We start from the raw sequence: 18,345 nt of genomic DNA, 5'->3' as shown, positions 1-18,345 counted from the left end.
GGTGTTCCGAACCCATATCACTTAACAAAATGACAAAAACTTAACACAAAAAAATTAAGCACAATTTTGTTAAGCACAATGACGTAACGTCTCAAACACCATTCCTTTGCATCTTTTTTTTCCTTATAATGAAAGTTATTGGACATTGAGAAGATTTTTGATCTTGGTGCAAGAAACCATTTAACTCACCTGTTCATGTAAAAGTTGGTTGATTATGTCTCAAGGTGCCCTTATTCCCTTGACCACCAGCTGGATTCTTTTGCTTAACCGATGCCATCTGATTTCATTTTAGAATCATAAAAGGCTATATATCATTTTCCTCTCTTGCCTATAGAAAAGCCATGTCTACATTATAAAATCAAAATCCAGCCAATTTGAACACCTCCACTCATGTCCACACGCCACAGCACGGTGTCTGTCCGTCTGCTCTGAATTTGAACATGTAGCATGCTTATGGGCTAACATCTTTCTCACTCTTTTTCAGGTTGTCACTGCTGTTTCTCAGTGTAGGTCTTTGTGATAGCTACTGTTTTTGTAAGTACTGTAAAAATAAGCGTAAATTAAAGTATTCATTTCAAAGTGGTTAAATGAGTTCAATAACAAGTGTTATTTACAGTATTTGTAGCTTAATGTTGTTTTCAACAAAAATTAATTTAAAATTGTTTCAACTTGTAAAAAGGTAAAAGAAGTAAAAAATGGTGAGGCACATATAATGAAATACAATTTTTGGAGTATTTCAAAGCAAAAATATGATGCTTGCAATTGCTTTTTTTAAAGCACTGAATTAATTATTTTATTATTTGAGAAGAGGTTAGCAGATTTTGTTTTTATACAATAAAAACATGTTTTCATTAACACAGGTTATTTTTTTCATTAATTAATTGTGTAGCACAAATGCTATGGATTGAGTCTGACTAGTATTGAAACAAGAGTGTCCCTTTAAATGTTTGATCTGACCTCTAGACATGACCTTTCTGTTACAGGAAAATTGGATATCAATTTTCCCGGCATTTTCTTTCCGTGAAGCTAAACAGTGGGGTCCAAATTCAGAGAACATATTGAATATCTGAGATTGTAAATCAAATTTAAAACCAGAACGTATGATTTAATTTTTTTTTATGTAATCATATCACTTTAGTACTAACATTCACATCTACACACATAGGTTCGTGATCAGTTTTCTAATCACCATTTACCCAATACAGTGTACTTACAGACACTGTGTCCAGACATAGATATAAACATCCAATTTAAAAACCCATAACAGCCTCATTCTAAATTAAATGTATGGGTCATTCTGGGTAACTGAGCATGTTAAATGATGCTTTAGGATAATGCAGTTTAATTTGTGGAGGAATGAATTTAATTACCTTGTTGTACATTTAAAATATGATAATTTGATCTTGTGTTCCAGGGCTGCTTATTGAACTGTCAGATATTTTTCAGCACTACAGATACCAACAGGTCTTTTAAGGTAAGTATTTCTCTGTGATATATTGATAAATATATAACCAGCAAGATCAATTGAACTGAAATGATAATTTCCCATAAACACATTTAAGGCCTTTAAATCTGAGCAAATAATGTTATGAAATTAAATCTTGCAAAATATAAATATCTGTATTTTTGTTTTAAAATACAAATATCTATCATCTTTAAATAAAGATATTTAAAAAATCACTGGTAACAAGACAAAAATACTAAGGAAGATTATAACTTTTTTTGCAGTGCGATCAGAAGATACAGTAAAAGTTATTGCCATTCTGGTATTTGAGAGCCAAGTTGTTCAAACCTTAAGCAAATTTATTTTTTATTTTTTTTAAATAATGAATTAAAAAGTAATGGAGATTTCTAATACAAATGCTCCCTGTACATTTACATTTAGATGATATATTCACATATTGTGTTCCTTTAAGTTTAATTTTTTTACTTGGTCTTAAAAAGATCTTAAATCTTACATTTACCTTCATAAAACCTGCAGAAGTTCTGAAGTATAGCGTTATCAGGTTTCAGATAATGGATATATCAAGAGTAGCATTTGGATATAGTGAGGAGTGACAGACAAACTCACTCCCTCTCATGTTTTATATCTCTGTCTCTCTTATTTCAATAAAAATATAAAATGAGCACATAAATTATCCATTTGTATTTTACCGTACTGCATTTCCGATTCCAAAAAAAACTCCTCTGAACGAGTATGGTCCTTTCTCTAACAGCAGATGGCGCTTCATAGCAAGGAGTGATCTGAACAAAGGACTCGGAGGAAATTTCTATATTGTTTATAAGAAAAAAGTACAGAGAGTTTACATAATGCGAGTTGTTTATATATATATATATATATATATATATATATATATATATATATATATATTTATTTTTTTTTTTATTTTTCTATTTAAAAAATTAGCTTTTAACGCTTTCCCCCCTACTATAACATTTTTGACATCTAATTGTTTTATTTAAATTCTATGTTTAAAATGTTTATTTTTTTTCAGGCTCTAAAGAAATAGATTGTGCCATAAGCATATATTTGTAAGCTTAACATGAACTAACAATAACAATTGTTGCATCCCCTGTTCAGCTGAGAGTCACAGGCAAAAATATACAGAAGTCCGATCAGTCCAACCGAAGTGACTATAACCTTGAGTTTCAAGCTGAATATGATTTTCCTTCCTTTAAATATCTAATCAGGTTTGCCGGTTAGCCATTCAAGGTGTGAACTGATGATCTGTGATTGCAATTCAACTGCAATTTCCAGCCATTTAAAAAAGCAGAAGACGTGTTTGATGTGGTTCTTTGTCTGAGTGTAATGTCTCATTTTCACCACCGTACACTCACACTCTCTCTATCAGAGCTCCCTTAATCAGCTTGTAGGTCAGTTACCATGACAACCTGATCTCTCGTGGACACGGCGCTTCATGGAGAGGAAGATGATCACCTGCCCTCAGGTGTGTGTGTGTGTGTGTGTGGTTACATTTTGCCAGACCCCCACTGACAGCCCCTCTCTTCACATTTATGATTTCCTCTCATCTGAAATGGAGATTATGTGCATCTGCCCTTCAATGAGGTCACTAAATAGCTTTTAGCTGCATGAAAACATGCTTACATAAATGCCACATAAATACAACTCAATCATCTCCATATTTGATTGATGGCTCTCTTGTAGTTGTTATGTTTAGCTGATATCCCCTTCTGTCTTACAAAACAGCAATATAATAATGATTGTTTTAGACAAATGATTATTTTGTGCAGTGTAATTTGTAGAAAGTATAAAGTGCAGATGGATGGATGAGCAGTTTGACTGCTGTATAGATATAAGATAGATGAATGGATAGACGAGAAGTAGTAGTTTGATCATTCAGAACAGACAGACAGGCAATGATATAGATGAGTATGTTAATGGTTATATATAGGATGGATGGATGGATGGATGGACAGATGGATGGATAAGGAGGTTAATAGATCGATCGATCGATAGATAGATACATACATTGGTGCTTTTTATAAAGAAGTACGTTTGTTTGCTGTGTACTGTATGTCCTCGTGATATGTGGACAGATGTCTTTTTGTCCTCAGGGAGTTCGTCTTACCTTCCCATTACTCTCAGTGCTTGATCAATGGCTCCACCTTCACACTGCAGTTATTAAGCCGAGACTTTCAATTATTTTACAGCGGGTCGTCAACACATCTCTCAGAGATACACAGAACAGCAAAGCACCTTTGTGTGCACATCATTATGCCTTAATTAATGTCAGCTTCCTGTACTTTAAATGTACATACATTAGCATATATCACACATGCTGAGCTGAATGCACAAGGTCGACTCCTATTGCCTACCATCGACTGACTTCCCTCCAGAAGGATTCTTTGATGAAAAGGAAGCGGGCAGCATGTCACAGCTGCTGCTTGACCTTTGGATTGTGGCAACACAGAGCCAGCATTCCAACACGAAATATGAACATTCTCAGGTCTGGAATTAGAAGTCAGACGTGAGACTAATAGGCACTTTCCATGAACAGGGTACAAACACAGTGCCTGAAACGCTTGGAAAAATGTGAAAGTCATTGTTCAGGAGGTACTTAACCTTCAGAAGAGGATGATTGTCAACCTCAGGAGGTCAAACCAAATTTTGTATGAGCTGTTTTATTTTATATTCATCTTACATGACATTTGCGGTTTGTGCAATCCTGTTACTAAACCCTAATTTGTTTGATTTCAGTTTTAAATAAAATAAGAAATAAATGAAAATCAAAAAAAAATAAAAAAAAAATGTATTATTCCATATGTTATAATACATTTAATATTGTTGAAAAGTAATAAAGAACTATTAAAGGGATCGTTCAGCCAAAAATGATTTATCATTTACGCATCTTCAGGTTATTCCAAACCTGTATGAGTTTCTTTATGTTGAGCACAAAATTATAGATATTTTAAAGAGGCTGGTAATCAAACAGTTGATAGTAGCCAATGACTTTCATATGGAAAAAAAAAAAAACTATGGAAGTCAATGGCTACCAACAGTCTGCAAAATAACTTTTTTTGTACTTTAAAGAAGAAACAAACTCAGCGGTCTGAAACAACTTGAAGGTGAGTAAATGATGACAAAATAATTTTGGGCTAAAGTATCCCTTTAATAATTTTGAACATTAAAAAGGCAAATAAATAAACGAATAAACAAACAAATAAATGAAATATATTATATAATATACAATATTAAATTATATACTATTATTTTTTTTTACTGTGTCTCTTTACAACAATGAAGTGAATATCAGTTTTGTGTGTTTGGTGTGTGTGTGTGTATGTATGTATATATATATATAAGTATATACTTTTCTAACTGGACAGGACAGAATCACAATTTAAAAATGACATTTAAATCTAGATAACTTTCAAGCTATTTGAGTTGTATGTTAGACAACAGGTTATCTAAAATATCGAATAGTTCTCGCAGAAAAAATATGTTGTTGTTGTTGTTTTACCTCTAATGCTTAAAAAGTTGCAAGATCAGCAGAATCCATTTAGGATGGGATTGAAAATTGCCCTAAATATACAGTATCAGTAAACATACTGAATCCGCTTTCTCGCTCTAAACAGGCCAAATGAATTGAATTACCATGTGTGTATGAACAGGGCCATGGGAAAAACAAGACTGTAATTGCAAACACTGCAGTCTGTGTAACAGGGAACATTGTGTAACAAGTGTAGCAGGTGATTTGCATTACTCTCTGTGCACAACATCATGCGTGTAATGTCTCTCTTAGAAGTCACAAATCACAGAGCATTTGAGTCAAGGGTCGACCTAGAGCATCTTCATACCTTCATGTAAAAGCTCAGCTTCATAGCTGACAAACTGCCTTATACGTCAGGCTATAAATGACTCACTAAAGTTATTTATTTATTTATTTTGAGCATTTTATCTCACACTTTAATGAGCAATAACTCATTGTGATATGATATTTGCCACTGCTTAATTGCACATGAATAATTCAAACATACTGATGACAACATTGCTGTCTTCCTTCATTTTATAGCACCTGCTGATAATGCAGATGAGGTCTTTGGAAGCATAACGCTTCTGAATCTTATGAATGTAAAAGAATCTGCTTTGGCTCTATCAGCATGGATTGAAATCCAGAACCCCCCCGATCAAGCCTTCGCTGTCATAAAGAGCTGCTCTCCCTCAGTCTGGCTTTGCGCAATGGCTGTGTGGGGAAGATAATCTCATTTAAACCATATCATCGTGAAGACTTCTCATTTCGGAACACTTATGGTCTACAGCGTGTGTGTGTGTGAGAGAGAGAGAGAGAGCAGTCAGCCCCTTCTCCTTCAGTCTAATAGGTGTGATTGCTCTACAAGACTGGCTTAGAAAAAGTACTAGAACCAGATCTCTTTCTTCCCTGTAAAAATGCATCTTTCCTTTCCTGAAGTGAGCAATTTCCTCCTCAGTATCCTTTACTGTTCTGGTCAAAGTGCTTTCAGAAGATCTTAGAATAAAGTGCTTTTCACAGCCAACGTGTTATATACCTCAACTCAATCTGAAAATATTTTGTCTTGATAAAAATGATAATTCCAGCTGTAACTTATAATGTATAAGTTGACAGACCTCTCTATTGTGTATTCTTTCCATTTTTATAACCATAATTTCCTCTGGCCAGTAACTTGTGTAATCAGACTGTAGCTGTGGTCATATGGGTTTGCGGATCAGTGTGTGTGTGTGTGTGTGAGGGCTCAGGAGGGTTAGTGTGTTTCTCTGTAACTGTAAACCTTCTTTCAGCTGCTGCGAACTGTCATGCTGCTATTCAAGGGGTCTGTTGATGTGCATGCACCTGTGTGTGTGTGTGTGTGTGTGTGTGTCTGAGAAGTGATACAATGAGGTCAAACTGAGGTTGATACAACAAATACTTCTTGGTCTCACTCTTAATGTCACTGGCTACAAATCAGCACAAGTTTTACAGGTGCCATCAGACACAGTTAATATTTCTGCAGTTTGCTTTATTGTCACTTAATTTAATAGATTACAGTGAAATAACTGAACATTGCTTTCCATCTTAACTGACTGGCTAAAAAACAATGTAACAGCATTTTATTCATGACATACTGATATTTACCACATAACAATTACAAATTATTAAATTATAATTTGTTACACATTGAAAGAATAACCTGAATAATAACTATTAACTGTTTTATTTTAATATTTAGGGATTTATACAAATATCATTTCTATATTGTGATGATTTAATAATTTACTATGTTAGAATTTACTGTTATTTTATATATATATTGTTTTATTAATTTTAACAATCTGTAACTTAAATATTAAAGTCTTAAATATATAAATATATATTTTTAATATGACATATTTAAATATTAAAAAAACATTAGCAGTATTAGTAGTATTAGTATTGCTGTTGTTGTTAAAATCGAATAAAAATTTAATTATTAAACCGTTTAATAAACATTCAAATTTGCAGGCTTCCATGTACCAAACATAAAAAATATTGATGACTTTTTTTTTACTGTAAAAACATATAACATATTTTAATAAAACAACAATAACAATAGTAAAATAATAACAATCCAAACAACCCAATATAAATAATCTAAACAACAACATAAATATAATAATAATAATAATAATAATAATAATAATAATTATTATTATTATTATTATTATTATTATTATTATTATTATTGGTGATGACGATGATGTTGTATTAGGTCATTGCTGTTGTTGGTGTTGCTGTAATTTCCTATGTTGTTGTATTTCCTCATGAAACAAAAAGTAAATACATCAACTTATTGATTGTGGTCTGTCGTATTAAATGTTCTTCTATCACTTCCACTGGGTTTGTATATGAACACAATCATGATGAAGACAGACTTATTTTGAAGCAATAAACAAAAGAGTGTTTCCTGCCACAAGCCACAACAAGAGCCAACTCCTAGAGCGCTCTCTCTCTCTCTCTCTCTGTCTCTCTCTCTCTCACACACACACACACACTCTTACTTTCTCCTCTTTTCACAACCCATTTCTGTCAGAAAGTACCCCGGCGTTCAGTCCTGAGTGTATGTGTGTGTGTGTGTGTGTGTATGCGCGAGCGTGACTCCAGAGACATGCCACGAGTGTGTATCCAGAGAGTAATCAGGTAATTGATCATACAGACAGGTAATCATTCGTGTGCCAGACTCTCTGGCTGCGAGTGGTCGGCCAGCATTAGGGAAACATGTCCTCAAACACAGTACACACAGAAGAACAGTCAGGGAGGCCGGCGGAGAATTAGATCGAGGACACATTACAGAAATAGAATCCCTAGAATGTCGCCAATGATTTGCAAGGCCACAACAATTCTAAGAATTCTACATGTAGAAGTTACAGTCAAGCTAAGCCTTTTTAATGATGAGAATGATTCATAAAGCGTCTTTGACACCTTTTCTGTGTAATGTACTGAGCAGATGGCTGGTGAACCTAAAAAACATCTTCATTTGACTGAGCTAATATTTGTTCCATGAGATGTCATGCACTTCTTTAAAACATTTGCTTGGATGAACTAGAACAGAAGGCAAGGTTTTATATGAGTTACTGCCGAAGAGATCTTTAGAGAGCTGCTAAGACCCAACAGTGATTTACATCGATCGATATTCCAGCGTCAAACATTCCCATGGATGATAATGCTTTATGTTGTGGGATCTTGACAGTCATTAAATATTACATGTTTTACTCCTTGAGCAGGAGAGGACTGTGATGGAAAATGATCTCACCAAACTTGAGTGGCTGGTAAACCTGCTTTTACTTGTGGAGTGATATTCAACACACCCCAGTGACTATGATATGCCAATGTGAAATCTGTTATGTGCAGAAAAATATGTAAATAATGGATGCTGTATTAATGCAGAACCTGATATTTACCCGGGCCTCTACTCTTCCTCTCCATCAGTTCTTTCAATATTTATAATAATAATAATAATAATAATAATAATAATAATAATAATAATAATAATAATGTAATTTAGGATTATTATTATTATTATTATTTTAAATATTTAATATGTATATTTACTGGTAAAAAATGTAGTAATATTATTTCAATAAATTTTTTTTTTTAGCATTTAGGCAGTCATTTAGGAGTAGTAATTGTGTCATTTAAGATTTTTTTTCCCCACAAAACATTTCACAAAATAGGAAAAATTCATTTTTTTTTATTTAATAGTTACATTTAATATTTAAATTGGTTGATTAAAAATGTTTTATTTATTTTAGTAATTTTATTTCAGTAATAAATAACTTTTAAGATAAAAGCAGTTGTTTGTGAGATTAAAGATAATAATAATAAAACAATGTAATTTTAAATCTTTTTAAATATAAAATTTTTACATTTATTATTTTATGTTTCATAATAAATTAGTTTTTTACATTTTAAATATTTAATAATTTAATTAATATTTAAAAAAAATTTTTTTGAAAATAATGTTTATTTAGTAATTTTATTTACAAATAATTATTTATTCGAATAATAATACACATAAAAAATAGTTTAAGATTAAGGCAGCTGTTTAGGTTATAAATAATAATATTGTTTTATTATTAGTTATAAAACATTTGTGATAAACATAGTAATATATAATATGTAATTAATTATTATTGTTATTGTATTTTTTAATTATATACTGTAAGTTTTATAAATAAAATGTTATGTAAAAATTTAGTATTTAATATTATTAATATATATATATACACACACACACATTTAAATTGAATGTTTAAAAACTCATTTTATATCAATAATAAATAACTTTTTTAAGATTTAGGTAGTTATAGATATTTATATTCAAAGGTGTATTTTATGGCTGTAGTGTCCTTTAAAAGCATCCTCACACTGACATTTCCCCTGTGGCCTGAAGCATTAAAGAACAGATCCACTGGTTTCTCCATCAAGCCACATTTGCCCTGCATTTTTTCTAAAGGTAAGTGACAGAAGCAATCTCAGCACATACAGTATATTCAGCCTGCTGTATGCCTTATTTACGAGCCGCACGAGTGCAGCACCGCGTCCCATTTGTTTCTTGTCATTTCACTGTCTGTATAGTTCAGATGCCTTTATGTTCTTTTAGGAGTGATTCAGCTCCTGGCAAAGGGCTTTTACTCTTACTGTCGGAGGTGAGGATGTATTGTGCGCACCATAAAAGACATCGTATGAATTTATAGTGTATTCTAGCTACTAGTTGCAAATCTTCTGCACTCATCTTCACAATAGTACAACACAGTGTTCGAATGGAAGAAGCTAGTTTGTTCCAGTTTTGTTCATAGATATTTGTATATCAGAAGACTATTTGTTCTGTGGCGTTTCTCATCTTATGAGAGTTTTTCCTCATTCTGTCTCTCTGTCTCTCTCTCTCTCTCTCTCTCTCTCTTCTGGCACTGATTCCCACCAGGAGCATGTTCTTACAATATTTGACTGCAGGATAAGATCACTGTCTGCCAAACAGAATTGCCAAGTCTAGCATGCAACCAGGGCTGTGGACTAATCACAAAGTTGAAAAGCAACAAAAGAAAATAAAGAAAGAAAGCAGCGCTGGCAAATTAATTTAGCCTCAGCATGCCACCACTGCGCACAGGAGAGAGTAAGACTTTAGGGTTCGATAGGAGGAGGAATATGGGCGAGAGAAAGAAAAGGAGCTAGGGAGAGGGTGAGAGAATGGAAGATATTGAAAAGAAGGCAGAGAGAGAGAGTTGCTCCCTTTGTGTCTGTTCTGCGTGAGACGGGGGGAGAGGGCACCGGGGGGCCGTGCTTGTGTGTGTTTGTGTGTCATGAGAACCCTGCAGACGCTGCCCGCTGGGGCTCTGAGACACAGTTGAAAGGAGTGATTCCCTGTGTGTTCAGAGAAATAGCACACTCTTCATTAATTATGTATTTATCCCATAGAAAGCCTGGCAAACTCACTCAGACACCCAGCACTAAGCCGGCATCCTGTAGCCATAAAGGAAAAGCAGGAAGGGAAAAGAGAAAAGAATCGGAATGCAGAGAAAGTGACTTTTGTGACGTGTTAAATGTGTGGAAAGCGACAGGTGATTGTAGTACAATACAATTTGCCATACTTTCACGCTCATTTTTATAGTATTATTTCAGTTTATTGCAATTAAATGACAGCTGTACATTGTGAAACCATAATTACTAATTAAAAATATTTAATTAACAAAAAAAAATCATTAAAAAATAATTGTATTATTATGTCTCCTAAATAAAATAGAATAAATCCTTTAAATTGTAAATTAATAAATTTTATTAAAATTGTATTAATGTTTCTCACAACTAGGACTTTATGTCTTGCATTTAGACCTTTATAGCTAAAATCTATTATATATATATATATATATATATATATATATATATATATATATATATATATATATATATATATATATATATATATATATATATAAAGGCTTTTAGTCTCACAGTGTGACAATTTCACTTCTATCTAATGCTGTTATTTTTTCATTTAAATTAATTTAAATATTTTATTTCATTTTTAGCCACAGAAAATATCCTGGTCTGCACTGATTTTTTTATAATAATTATTATTTATTTATTTTTATTTAAGATTTTAGAATGCAATATTTGAGATATTATTACTAAACTGTATCTTATCATTATATATAATATTTTGCTATATGTTTCATAAATAATTTATTTGAAATATTTCATATTTAATTTGATAGTTATCAATTATATCAATACTTAACAGAAAATGACCTAGCATGAATTAATTTCACTAGAAAAATACACTTTTGTTGTAAGAAATTGCTGTGAAAATCGTAATTTTTACAGTATAATGAAAAATAAACAATATCCTATGACCTAATAAAAAAAATAAAAAAAAAATAAAAAACAATAATCAGGTTCTCATGACAGAAAGACATAAACCTCAGTGCACCACCAACTAGCTGGAAATCAAAATGCTGTGAAGATGAGTTGTGCCCACAGAAGACATGTTTCACCATATCCCTGACATCTTATTAGAGGTTAGACTATTCAAGGAAACCTGTGTCTGATTGTGCTGCCCAGAGCTGAAATATGGGTTGACTGCTGTTCCTGTATCTCTGAGCTGCTCTTCATGCTGGAATGTGTGTGTGGAAGAGCCCTCAAGCAAAGTATCGTTATGTAATCACAATCAGTCTGTGCAATTGAAATCACCAGACCCACATTAATGGTTTGAACATGATCTGGAGATCCTGGGAGTGGACTCGTGTTCAGAAGACAGACTGAACACTTCAACTGTTCATCTAAACTCTTGCAGACTGTTGCTGGTTCAATCACACACTGATTACACAGTGTTTTTGCTTTAGGGCTCTCAGACTCGGAACTTTCGCAGAGCTGGAGTTTATGAGTATGTGTTGTGTGAAAATGCATTTGAAGGAACTATCAAAACATGATAAACATGCTGATGATGCAAATAGGAGAGACTGTTTTATAAATAACCCAAAAATAAAAGATACGTTTTTGCTTACCTGCTTAAACAACAGCAACAATATTATTATTGTTGTTGTTGTATAATTAATATTTATAAATGATTAGTTATTAAAAATGTTACTGTTTTTATTATTACTATTATTAATAGTAGAAGTAATAAAAAGAAAAGTTGTTGTTGTTATTGTTGTTGTAATACTTTAATAAATAATAGCATTAATACAAAGAACAGTTATTATTCTAAATATTAATTATATTAATAATGTTAATCAAATTATTATTATTATTATTATTATTATTATTTGTTAACAGTAATTTTACGTATAATTATGATTATTAATATAGTGTATATTTAAAATAATAATTAAAAAAAATAGTTATTCTAAAGACTGAATTCATAATACATATTAATTATTATCAATTATTATTAGTAGTATTAATATTACAGATTTTTCTTTTTGGTCTTTTTAAGCTATAATGCAAATATAAATAATGATCATGATTGTTATTTTTAATGTAAGTGGGTAAAGTCCATTATAAATAACAGTTACTAGTAGTAGTATTAGTAATATTACCTATTAAATTTTTTCTTGTTTGTCTTGTTTAGACATATTGCAAATATGATTAAAATTATTATGATAATTGCTTTTATTATGTAAGCAGGTAAAGTTCATAAAATAACTAGAATAAGACAGTAAAATAATATTTAATATCATAAAGATAAACTTGTATAAGATGGACACACACTTCCATATATCTATCAAGTTAGACTGAATTAGTATCAAAGGTGACTTTACTCGTGCAGTTATTAAAGCAGCTTACAGTAGGGCTCTGCAGCAGCACTGATATGAGCATGCATTATTCATAAGCACTGAGCAACTGTGTAAATTGCTTTGCCAGGGAGCATGTATAACAGTTTATGGTATATCTCTCCATGGCTAATTCTATAATACCCATATTGATTCCAACCGTTTTCAATTTAACACACGTGCACACACACAGCGTCATATTGCACATTCTTGCCATTTCCTCCACTGAGCATATTACTATTTATCATCAGTGTTTATCGCATACTTGTCACACTTTATAGCTCTTTGTGTTAACACCCGTTAAATTGTGCCTTTTGCTATTGTGGTTTCACTCTTTCCAGGAGCCGGCCACACGACAAGTGTTTCACTGATAGTGTGTGTCCATATTCAGATAAGAGTCAGTCTGTCACACACAAGTTATCCCTTCCCCCAGTTACTGTTCAAAACTCCAATGTAATCTCTTTGACATGAAATCTACCATATTTCTGCAGCAATTTATTGTGTTTCATTGAAAAAAAGAAAGAAAAGTGTAAAATTAACAGTAAAAAGTAGAAGCTGTGGTTGCCAGATCTTTACTGTAAATAATACAGTAGCAATTTTTTTCAGATTACAATTACATTTACAGTAAAAAACAATATATTTAATGTTAATGTTAAATGTTAATTTGCACAATTACCAAAATCTGTTATTACCTTTATTACATACCATAGCCACCTTATAACACACTGAAACATTTTTCACTCAAATTGCTAAATTACACAAACAGTAACAAAGAAACAGCATTTTTATGAACACACATTTAATTTTTAAAACTAACAAATATATATATATATATATATATATATATATATATATAATTTATTTATGTATTTTTTAGTTTTGTTAAATTTACTCTAAATATTCAAAATATCCCAAATGTAAAAAATAAAATAAAAATAAAAATCTGAAGTGCAAGTGTTTCAAGAGCAGCTTTTCTACAATGCAGTAAATAAACATCTTTAAAAGGTATACAGTATCATACACACAAATATGAAGTCATGCAAAAAAAAAATCTAATAAACATTCATTTAACTACAGGAGATAACAGAAGAACCTAATTTTCAATAAAAATAAAGAAGCATAAAGAAATACTAACAAAAATAGAGAGCGTTCTGGAAATGTCAATTTAGGTTTAATCACTGTGAATTGTAAGATAAAAAAAATCCTTCCAAAAAAGTTACATTTAACACTGTTTTGCTGTAAAATTACTCTAATAATAATTCCACAAGAAAGATTTACAAAAAAATGTCGTGTTTAAATCAGTGTATTCCTTTTTGCTGTTTCTTTATTAATTGTGAAATTTACTAACAATTTCTAAAGTGAAAAAAAAAATTCTAAACCATTTTTTTTTTCAGTGTACGTGAAATATCGCATTAAATCTATAGCAGTTTTTCAGCATATAGAATGAGAGCTTCGCCTTTAATTTTTTATATTTCTTTTATGTTGAAATGACAATCATTTTTAGCTGGATGTTGGGGTTCCCATCGTATTAGCTGTGTAAATACCTACATCATCCTTCCGCATGTAACTCATGTTGAATTACTGTATCACTGTGGTCAGATGGCCAACCGGTGGCCATGTCCTCTGTGGCAGCATCCCCCTCCTCCTCTGACACCTGTCCTTGAGGATGTCCTGGCAAGGACACGGCTACCCACTGCTTCATGTCTAATTGGCAGCTCCTGTACCCAGACACAAGGTGGAAAGTGCAGCGTGTGCACGCTTTGATTTAGGAGCGGACCGTGCTTTTCATTTGTCATTGATTCAGTCCTTTGAGACGAGCGGAGGGAAAGCAGGGCCAGATTGTGTGGGTGGCTGATTCCTCAGTGTCTTGTCGGTTGTGGACGTCTCAGCATGTTTGGACTTCTGCAGGCTTGCTGAGGTGATGCTCACGGGTGTTATTTCTGGATTCCACAGAACGCTTGATGCGTATCTGTTCCCCTTGAGAGACACTTGTCAAAAAATGTCAACAACAAAAACGAAATCTACATTTGAGGTTGTGCTATTTTAATCTTTTTTTATTTGACATCTTTCAGTGCGTTCACTTTGTTATATCTGTCATGTGTGCCACAGATTTGACTGAATGTCAAAAGGATTTTAATCTTGGGGCTCTGTCCTCCACCTGAACATCTTCCGATGGAGCTCGGAGGAATATGTCTTACCTTCTGTGTAAAAGGTGATAGCTTTTTTCAAATAAGTCACACATTACATGTGTTTGTGTACGTGCACCGTCATTTAAAAGTTTGGGTTTAACGCTTTGGAAAAAAAGTTTCTTATGCTCACCAAGGCCTTTATTTGATAGTACAGTAAAACAGTAATATTGCGAAATATTATGACAATTGAACTTTTTTCTATTTGAATATATTTTAAAATGCAATTTATTCTGCAAAACTGAATTTGCATCAAATGGTTGTGTTGCTTCATAGATAGATAGATTGCTAGTAAATTTCACAATTGGGAACTGCAAAATCCTTGAAAACCCGTGCCCTAGAAAATCTTAGTGAGAGAGCTTGGGGAAACATTCCCTGTTGTTTCCCCCTCATAATACAATGAATTAACTTTACAGTGAATTCATGTAGGCCTTCAACTGTTTGTCCTTTGACTGCAAAAATGCCTTTTTGTGCCCATATTGTGTCAGAAGTAAGTGGTGATGTGTTTATTGGTAGGAATGACAGAGTGGGCTGCCACAGAAGAATCTGCAGAGGTCAAAGTGGCTCTGCGATCCAGGGGCTGTTTCTGCTGACTCCTGCTTCTCAGTGGTGCTACTTACAGCTCTTCAGACGGCAGAAAACACAGCTGAAAGGGAGGGCAGAGGCTCCTTTCATTAACTCTCCATTCATATTGAATTTATTAATCTCGTGCTGTCTCTGCAGCTTAACTAAAAGAAACCGTGATACTGCCGCTTTTCATCCATCTGCTCGTGGAGAGAGGGGAAGGGTAGGAGAGGCAGAGAGGCGACATGATTTCTAACAGTGCTGAAATGGCAATAGAAAGTGTGTCAGATTATTTAGCGGCAGGGATGTTCAGTTGTAGTTGTGTGTCTCTGGGAGAGGCAGCAGCCCTGCAGAACACCCCTCCCCACGTCAGGTGCACAACAAAAGCATCTGTCTTGTCTTCATTTGTGTACAGGGGAATGTTCCTGCTAATCTCCTGTGTGTTCAACAGTGTTTTCCAGGCTTGCAGCCCTCTACTGTATATCACAGCAGAATCACACAAGCAATCCAGTGATAGATCCAGGGGGAATCTGAAGACTTTTCGTTTTTTTTTTTTTTTTTTTTTTGAGGAGCAAATCTGTGGAATTCTACAGAGCATGGTGTCAAAGAGAGCTGATCACACTGCACTCTAATTTGTAACCGTAAGCACAACAGCCATCGAAAAGAGCCTCATCTTGAGCCCCTTCCTCTCAATAGTTCACCATAAAATTAATATTTGACCAAATATATTTACACTCAGGACATCCAAAATGTAGATGAGTTAGTTTCTTCATCAGATCAGTTTGGAGAAATTTAGCATCACTTATTCATCAATGGATCCTCTGCAGTGAATGGGTGCCGTCAGAATGAGAGTCCAAACAACTGATAAAAACATCACAATAATCCACGAGTAATTTATGACTTCAGTCCATTGTCCTGTATAGATAATAACAATAAATAAATATAATTCATACATAACACAAATTGTGTGTTCTATGAGCATTATTATTATTATTATTATTATTTATTTTTTTTTTTTTTTCAAAACTGTAGGTTCTGTTTTGGTTATAAATGTTGTGTGACTCTGCGAAAGCTTATATGAATTACTAACTCATGATATTAGCATTATCATGCGTTTTTTAATTATTATTATTATTATTTTTTTGTCTCTTATGGTTACCAAGGCTGTTTCTAATTAATAAAATCATACAGTGAAAACACCAGTATTTGATGCTCAAGAAATATTATCATTAATCAGTGTTACAGGGCTGCTTAATGTTTGTATGTGTGTATGTGTAAACCGTGCTACTTTAAAAAACTAAATAAAATTATTCATTACTTTTAAAAAATGTATCTTATTGACTCCAAAATATTGAATAGTATTACACACACACACACACACAGAGAGAGAGAGAGAGAGGGTTTAAGGTTTATATGCTAACATGTATTCAAAGTGTAAGAAAAGTATGTTGCTTTTTATATGATTAAAAAAATATATATATTGTAGACTGAATAAAAAACCAAGGAGCTAAAAGAGTGTAGAAAATGTTGCTGGTGTTCTGATATTGATAGACAGACCAAATAGTGACCAGTTTTCCTCCTGCCAACAACCTGCTGAAAACTCCCACTGTGAGTAAGTGAGATTGTGCTATATATTTTTCTCTTAGAGCGACAAAAGAGAAGGCTTTCCCAGAGTTCAGCTGAAAAGGTATTGACTGACACAATCTTACACGGTTCAGGGGAGGTTTATGTTCGGAGGCAGCTTCCGTCTGTGGTCAGCAGGTCCTCTGTGCAAACAGATCCAGCACTGGGCATTTTCAGAGATGAGAGGGGCAGAGATGCTTGTTCAATCCTTCAGTGCTTCTAAACAAGGACATCCAGCGGAGAACTCAGCCAGGGCCACAATTACCCTCTAAATGACCCATTCAGTGGTTTGGAGCTCTTACCAAAATAAGCGTGGACCCTTACTGTGTACTCTGGTTCAGCTTGAAGAGCTAACAGGGTATTAGGCTGATTGAGCAGAGAGGTCCTCACAGACCCCTCGTACAGGGTGTCTCCGGTGACTGATCCACACCTGCGATGACGGGAAAGAGAGCAGCTGACATCTGGAACCAAGAACCTTCAGGAGAAATTATAACTTATTTTGCTGAAGCATTTGACCAAATTATCTAAGTTATTTAAATTAATTATCGTAGACTTATTTCAAGGCAACTACCGAAAAGTTCGGCAAATATAATAATAATTTTGTAGTGTTGTTGAAAGAAGTCTCCTTTTCTCACCAAAGCTGCATTTATTTCGGATTATACTATATTTTGATCAAATAAACCTTTATGTGTATTCTCATTGAAAAGACTTCTTTTTAAAGCATTCAAAATTAATGATGCCAAAAAGATTTTATCAGAAATGTACTTCATGGTAATATTACGGTAATTCAATTTAATGTTTTGTTTTATATAATTTATGTGCTGTGTTGAGTTGCCATTTGAAATCCATATGTGTTTGTGTGATAGTGAATGCATGTCTGCATATATTCTTATGTGTGCACTGAAAGAAGAGTCAGACTGCTCCTGTATTCACACGCATTACCCTTTTTGAACCTCTGAATCCCTCCTTGACTCCACTTGTGCTGAAAGGAGCAGGAAGGATATCACCACTTAGCCTGTGTAAACAGCAGGTCTGTTGTTGAACTGTGGACCTGCAACTCCTAGACACACATTCCACTGACCACTGATGAGTCCCGGGTCTGCTGGCGCGTGTCTTATGTGCCCCGTGTGACAACATGTGAAAGTGTGTGTGTGTGTGTGTGTGGATATCAGACAAACTTTAAAAGAACCT

At 33.4% G+C, this 18,345-nt stretch overlaps 1 long non-coding RNA gene across 1 annotated transcript; it reads left to right on the top strand.

Annotated features, from left to right (window-relative positions):
* The first annotated feature begins 7 nt into the window (after positions 1 to 7).
* On the top strand, positions 8 to 4,454 carry LOC113097151 (uncharacterized). Its single transcript, XR_003288782.1, has 3 exons — positions 8 to 534; positions 1,415 to 1,474; positions 2,853 to 4,454. It is a non-coding gene; the product is annotated as an uncharacterized LOC113097151 (long non-coding RNA).
* Positions 4,455 to 18,345: the final 13,891 nt, after the last annotated feature.

The sequence above is a fragment of the Carassius auratus genome, unplaced genomic scaffold, assembly GCF_003368295.1.
Source record: "Carassius auratus strain Wakin unplaced genomic scaffold, ASM336829v1 scaf_tig00216123, whole genome shotgun sequence".
NCBI lineage: Eukaryota > Metazoa > Chordata > Actinopteri > Cypriniformes > Cyprinidae > Carassius > Carassius auratus.
This window is presented reverse-complemented; position numbering and strand designations above follow the sequence as displayed.